General features: G+C 36.3%; 1 protein-coding gene across 3 annotated transcripts in view; it reads right to left on the minus strand.

The window, feature by feature from the left end:
- Positions 1–6,649, minus strand: part of LOC149795930 (uncharacterized) — a 150,062-nt gene extending 143,413 nt beyond the window's left edge. The window contains exon 1 of one of the 3 annotated variants that reach the window (XM_089965853.1): positions 5,286–6,649. The gene's annotated coding sequence lies outside the window, so the exon portion shown is untranslated. The remainder of the gene's footprint in view (positions 1–5,285) is intronic. The other 2 variants (XM_089965854.1, XM_089965855.1) reach the window with 2 other exon arrangements.
- Positions 6,650–7,985: the final 1,336 nt, after the last annotated feature.

The following is a 7,985-nucleotide window of genomic DNA, read 5'->3' on the forward strand; positions in this document are numbered from 1 at the left end:
GACTGCCTTCCTGGGATGATGTAGGTTTGGCAGGTCCGAGTCTCAAAACAGATGAACATGGGGTTAAGGTTTTACTAACATATTTCTGGCTTCTGTGCTTGAATTATTGTGCATGAATGTTTTGGACACGGAAAACAAGAAATTTGTTATATGTCTCTATTTCTCCTGATGGTGACGATTTATTAGTTAGCTAATATTCGTAACATTTCTTCATACCAACATTTCATGTGGCATTCGAAAAGGTTTTAACAGTGTTTTCATAAATTCATCAAAACAGATATATTAACCATATGATGGAAAGTCTCAAATGAAAGATTAAATGTGCGAACAGCTCGCATAACCTGTTAAATAATTATTTGTATTTATTCACTAAAAAGCTCCTATCATTTGAAATCTTTCCATGGTTTTACACATGGAGTGGGTAGGGGGCATTGTCCCCTATATTTTCATACCTAAGACAGTGAACTGCAGAAATATGATGTAGAGGCAGCCAGACATGTTATTTTAGCGTATCAAGACCACTATATAAAATATACAGTTGGTCCAGCTACTAGCACCAAACCCCGATATAAAATAACACATTGTACAGAAGCTACATAACTGTACGATTGAGAACCATCTTGGTAGAGCTAAGACTCTGAATGCAGTTAGGCAGAGGTATTACTGATATTTCCAAACGGATGAGGTGGCAAGATGGTGCTAGATTTGAGAGTTGTGCGCACGTTCTAAATACAGACCATGTCAAAAACAAGCTACTTTGCAAAGAATAACAACTGAAATGAATCATAAAGATACAATAATTAGCATGGCCGAGTTTGAGATTGCTGAAATGGAAAATACTCGACGATCTGAGCAAACACATGGCACCGGGGTGGAGGTGGGGGTGGGGGGTTTAAATGCATTTAAAGTCGAGTAATTTCTTTTAAAAAAACAAGGACCTATATAAATACCAAAACCAAGCATTTTTTTCCTCACGTCACAATCTCAACGACGTGTACCTTTTTAGTAGTAACATTAATATTATATCGGTTTTTGATATAGGTCACTGCTTTCTAGCCCGCATTAATATTCTCTTGCTTTGGACGCCGGCTGGTAACTTTCATGGATTATAACTCAGTGGGTGACATGAATATACATTGATATGAGGTCAAAGTCATGGGAGGAGGTAGAAGGCCGGGACCTATATCAGTAACATGCGTATGAAACCACCATTTCACAAGTACAAAGTTTGTATAAACCTCGATAAAGATCTTGATACCCAAATTACTGTGAAGTATTGGTGTCCTCGTAATAATGTCCCAAAAGTGAGCAGCACATTTTAATACACATACATGCATGCATACATACATACACACACACACATACACACACACATACATACACACACATACATACATACATACATACATACATACATACATACATACATACATACATACATACATACATACATAGATGTTGGTTGACCAACGGGCTCGAAGAAGTCAATCCTGCGCTGCTCTTCACAGATGGGTCCTCGTGTGGCTGATGAGTCCGATACGAGATGCACATGTCCTGGAGCAGTGTGCACAGTGGAAGCATAGGTTGGTTCATGGCGTTGAGGCCTTCCTGCGTTCTCTGGCGTCGGCGACTTTCGTTATGTGGGAATCCTCGAAGATGTTGCACCCATTACCAACAGCTGCACGCCAGCCATGTCTATCCTTGGCGCAGGACTCGAGGTTTGTAACAGATATCGAGCAGTACCCCAGGCTGTCCTTGATGGAGTCTTTGAATCTTTGCTTATTTCGACCAATTTTTCTGTGTCCACTAGATAGAGCTCCATACAAAATCTGACGTGGCATTCGAGACTCCTCCATACGGAAGACATGACCCGTCCACCAGAATTGGGCTCTCGTGACCATCGCTTCAATACTGGTTAACCCAGCTCTATCCAACACTTCTAGGTTCGTCACTCTGTCTTGCCATCTAACATAGAGGATTATGGATCAAGCACAGGGCTGTCATTTGGAAGTGTTCAAATTGCTTGATGTGCCTCTTGTATGAAGTGCAGGTCTCACATCCATGTAGGAGGCTTGTTAGCACGCCATCCATCCATCCACCCATCCACCCAGACAGACAGACATACACACATGCAAGCATACATACATACATCCAGGCATGCATGCATGCATACATACATACATACATATCTCACGATTATTTTTGTATTATAAAGAGTTTTAAATAAGAAGGGTATGTGAACTGTTGTTTAGTCATACTATCGTGCATACCAAACGTATATAGAGCTTAGACTGATATAAGGACCATAGATTTTCTACAAGCAATATTGAATAAGATAATGAAATTAAAATCAATTTGATATTTCTTTACAGTTAGATACTTATTCTTGTCTCCTTTTAAGACTTTGAAGTATTCGCTATCGAGGCGCATGCAGAAAAAAAGTTGCAAAAAGTGATTGGCAGAAAGAATATTTAGTTTTAGCGGGGTATAATCTGTCGGAATATATAATATTTCTTTTACAAATATCTGATACGATTAAGAATGTAAGAGACAAAAAAGAATATCTTAGATTGTTATGCTGACAGGAAAATTTATTTTGTATATCAACGAAGCGGGCATAATGGAGGTCATTTTCTTCTTTGGCATACCAATCTAAGATATTTGTGTCAAGTACATTGCTGACTCGTATCAGATGCAGCGAAATTCGGCACATTCGGTAGACTAGACATTGAGGAACCTAAATTTGTTTATGTGGGTCATTTATTGTAATATTTATTATTTAATTTCCGTCTGCCATAAACGTTCTGATGATATCTAAGCATACTCTCTGCCATCTGTGTGGGTTGGGTGGGGTGGGGTGGGGGTGGCACTAAATATAATGCTATTGTTGACGCTTAAGAAGTTGAACAATAAAAATAATTATAATTGTTTCAAACAGGCAAGTAGATTAGTAAAGCCAACATACATAAACGTTTTATGGCAACAGTGTGTCGGAATCAAATTATTTCTTAAAAGAGATCAGCACTTTAATATGAATATGTTATTTCAAAAACGGATTGACATTATAATTTGGACATTATTACGAGAACAATGTTTCCTTATAAAATTATTATTAAAATGAGATACAAATTCAAATAACGGTACAAACAATTTGAAAGACAGGGTATCGATAAAAATGACTTAAAATTTGTAATATGCAAAGTTCCTTTTAAAACAGGATTTATCTAATAATGTAATACTCAATATTTGTACAAAATATTCTCATAAATGCTCTCTCAGTTGGGATTAAAGATACAACACCCATCCACATTATTATTAGTACAAGTTGTCTTCATAAATGAGATGAACACTTTAACATTAACTTATCCCAAAATCTGATTGATGTATTAATTTACTAATTAGTAAGTACACAAGATATCCTTAGAAAGTTGTCATTAAAATTGGAGTCAACACAGTAGTTAAGCTAATTATTATACTTGTTGTTACAACGTTTTCTCTTACATGGGATTTACAATTTAATTCAGTTTCACAGCTTATATTTCAAACATTTCTTACACAAGATCCATTTTAATTAATCAAAGGTTAAATGGATCGTCCCGGTCCTTGGTGTCCAGTTGAGACACAAAAATGATACGTTTGAGGATGATCAAACAGGCATTTCGTGAGTAATTAAATTCTGAGTTAATATATAATTTCAGACAGAATTTTCTTCATGAGACATTCTGACAAGACCAACTTAATTGGCTTACATCATTGTAACTATCTGAGATATGTATAGATGAATTAGATAAAGAGGTGCTACGTTATACATTGAATGAGATGTCAAACAAGGAATTATTGGAAGAATATTGTATTCTGGGAATATTTTATCTGTAAAATAGGATACATCGTTCGATATACAGGTCATTTGGAGGACAACTTGCTTGATAAAAGTGTCTTTAAAGAAGGGACATTATTTTAACATAAACATTTTGCAAGGAGAAGATTAATTGAAAAAGCGATGAAATAGTTATAAATGGTTAAATATTGTGAGGACAAAGTGTACTCATAAAATTCGCTTCAACATGATATCAATTACCAATTATTGTGGGTACATGGTGTCCTCGTAAAATTATACATTAAAAATATTAATTTGCAAATTATAAAGAGAGAATCTAAAATCTTGGACATGTGACTCAGAGCAGGAACTAAGAGTCGATATTACGCAAGTGTAAGCCAATATGTACTTTCAAAAATTAAAATAACCTATGATAAAAATGTGTGTGTGAGAGAGAGAGAGAGAGAGAGAGAGAAGATGGATGGATGGACGGATGGACGGATAGAGAGACTAGTTACAATCAATGACAGGTACCACGGCGAACGCTCTTTCCACTTATGCCACCGCACCTATCGGCCTGGCTTCGATCTGGTTCATGACATAAACCACTTTCAGAATTGTTGTCATTATAGATCAAACCGGATGAGTGACTCTGGCCTGGTTTAAAACAAGGGCGCCGCCTTCGAAGAAAAGTAAGACTTGCGTGACGGCAGGGCCGGACTGGGGAGAGAATCCGGACCATACTACCCCACCATGAGTACAAACACTCTCGTACGGGGCCCCGAGTGGCCGAGTGGTCTAAAGCGCTCTCCGTTACGGATCACTGCCAACTCACTTCTGTCTGCGTGGGTTCGAGTCTCGGATTCAGCTAATGTGGGTATGTGAGAAAGCTTACCAATAGCTTCTCGTGGGTCGGTGGTTCTTTCTGGGGTTTTCTCGGATTCTTTCTCCACCATTAATACTGGCCGCCATATATAGCATATCGTGTGCTGAAAAATGACGTTAAACCTTGCAACAGCAACAACAACAACAACACATTCGTACAATCACGTGTGACTTGGAATTTGACCATTGTTTATTGAGTATTATGCACAATCTGAGTAAAAGACTAACTTTTGCTTTGTTTCCCTTTCGAGGACAGTCAAGGTCCTTTTGAAATGTTGGACCCCCCTCTAGCACTTGGCTCAGCTACTCATGTGTCCGTCTTGAAATGTTGAAACGTTTTTATTTCTTGTTGGGACCACTTCTGAACACTTGGATGATACTATTACTATGGTATGGAGATATGGTTACGTCATCGTTGCCAGGGACGCATTAGCCGCATGAACACAAATTATATTATTAAGATATAATCAAACCATATTTCCATTTAGCACAGAGACATGTAAACGTTTTATACACCCATGAGACGTTACAGTTGATATATTGACTTTGATTTGCTGAAATAAAATCGTTATGATATACATACCTCAGGTAAGCTCCGTTAAAATTTCTCTCTGACAGACATATAGGCAGAAGAATGATCTATTTGCGCATGTCATGTACACCAAGGCTTAAAGGCCCACTAAGTTTACTAGACTATATTTGTAATTTTCCAATTATAATCGTGCTAATATGTAGTACAACAGGAAAGTAGAAAAGGGTGATACCTGGTTGTCACGTAGATAAATATTTATTGCTCTTTACATTGCATATAAAAGAGTTGGCAACTGTCCAGATATATACCAGCTGAATAACAACAATACGCGTACCACACAGTGACATGTCAGAGATTTGAGTGTGTGTGTATGTGACTTGGATTTTTAACGTAGCTTTAAAAAAATTTCAGTCATATCGCTACAATGTCTGCAGTGTGGCAGTTTATAGTAATGTCTAGCACTGGGACACCATGCCGCAGACATGTAGGATGATATCCTACCCATTCACATTATCCTAACACTAGGCCGACCAGTCCTAACACTAACCTCTTAATACTGAGCGCCTAGCGAGGTAGCTGTTAGTGCCATTTTTATATGTCTTTGGTATGACCCGGCCGGGGATCGAACCCACGACCTCCCGCATCCGAGGCGGACGCTCTAACCAGTAGGCCACCGGAGCGGTCAGAGATTAGAAGATATATACTGTGTAGACAAACGATTAGAGCAATATAGAAAGATTTTCCAAATAACTTACCCGTGTTCGATATGAGTAATAAATTGAAAAAAGCACCTCTTTATCGAGAGCAAGTATATGACACATTCCAATGCCTCGGTTTACGTTTACCTGTTGGAACAAGTAAATAGCTATTGATTATAAAGACATATTTGCTTTTTAGAATGAAATGCAGACTGATTGCTGCCGTAGCATCTATAATATATTATCAGTTTATATAGAAAGAATCTCGCCTTTAAATGCTATAGAAATCTTGACGTGTCAGACAATTATTTAATTCCTTCATCATTAATATTTCTTTATTAATGGAATTGTTCCAAAAAGGATTGTATAATGCTGTGACAGTATACAATTTTTCACACCAAAAAGAAAGTTGATCCCTTCTTAAATGTCATGACATTTTCATGAAGTATTAATACATTAATATTTTTTAATCAGATAGAAATTAAATGAAAACAATATTGTTCTTGTTTATTTATTAGTGTGCCTCTGGAAATGTATCATGTAATCAATGCTGTTAGAATATGTACAATTATATCGATATTCCATTTGTACAAGTATATCAATATTCCATTTGTACAAGTATATCAATATTCCATTTGTACAATTATATCAATATTCCATTTGTACAAGTATATCAATATTCCATTTGTACAAGTATATCAATATTCCATTTGTACAAGTTTATCAATATTCCATTTGTACAAGTATATCAATATTCCATTTGTACAACTATATCAATATTCCATTTGTACAAGTACATCAATATTCCATTTGTACAAGTTTATCAATATTCCATTTGTACAAGTATATCAATATTCCATTTGTACAAGTATATCAATATTCCATTTGTCTGCTTTTTTTTTTGTGCACATGATACCAGAACCTGGATCTAAAATAAGCTATAAGCGCTGCTTTCGGGTGTATGAGAGAGAGAGAGAGAGAGAGAGAGAGAGAGAGAGAGAGACAGACAGACAGACAGACAGATGAGACTTACCATAAAGACTATTATTTATTACCCATTTCTATGTTTTTTTTACTGGTCTATTAGACAGTCTGCTGCCTTACCAACTCGCACAGTGATATAGAAATGTTGACGGAGGGTAGAGCGGCCTTCAGAAATTTTACTATTAAATGATATCTATTTATACCCCTATTAATAGCTTTTATTTAACACGAAGACAGAAACAAAAACAAAGAAAGTATTAAATTGATTGCAGTAGGTGTATTCCTCTTTACAAATAAATGTACCGTACAGGTCTTGATCCTATGGGACTTGTACACTTAACGTTTGCGAAGTTCAACTTCTTGGTTTTTGTACGTTACTTCTACAACTGTCTTGAAATGTAACTCCTATCAATTTAACAAGGGAATATTAGTTTTAATAATTTCGATAGCTTACATACGTGAACAATATGATAGGTGGCGATGTTTTCTTTTGTCGTTAAAATATAAAACATGGGATACCTAAAGCCTGAGAAACACCTTACTCTTAAACCTGTTTATTGCATTTCGAGCTTTTGCACTCATTTATTAATCAAAAAAATCGGAGGAAAGTTGAGTAACGTGTACAGTTAATATCTTGTCACAGTATACATCGCTTAGTGCCAATATAGGTAATATGTAAGGTATGTATATAAATATGCCGAGGAAAAGATGGAAACGTGCATGCAATTTCCCGATTCAAAGCGCTGACATAAAATTGTTGGTCATTTTCAAACCCTTTCGTCTATTGAAGCTTGTTTACTTTTCAATTTGTTAGATAACATAAGCTATTTTTCTTCTTTCTGCTTTCTTTGTGTATTGCTCATTTGTTACCCTGTTTTGCGTGTAGCAAAACGTAGTTCTAGCAATAGAGTCGAAACATGCTTAGGTTCTACATATCTTTCAGTTAGTCTTTCTAATGTTCAGTTGCAGACACGGTAAATTCAAAATGATGCTCCAAAAACGTGACGTAGTAATTGCTGATAAATAAAATCGAGACAATCTGATGGTATGTATATTAGTAGTAAATGGG

This window comes from Sinohyriopsis cumingii, chromosome 7, assembly GCF_028554795.1.
Source record: "Sinohyriopsis cumingii isolate HCF-2022 chromosome 7, ASM2855479v2, whole genome shotgun sequence".
NCBI classification, from domain to species: domain Eukaryota; kingdom Metazoa; phylum Mollusca; class Bivalvia; order Unionida; family Unionidae; genus Sinohyriopsis; species Sinohyriopsis cumingii.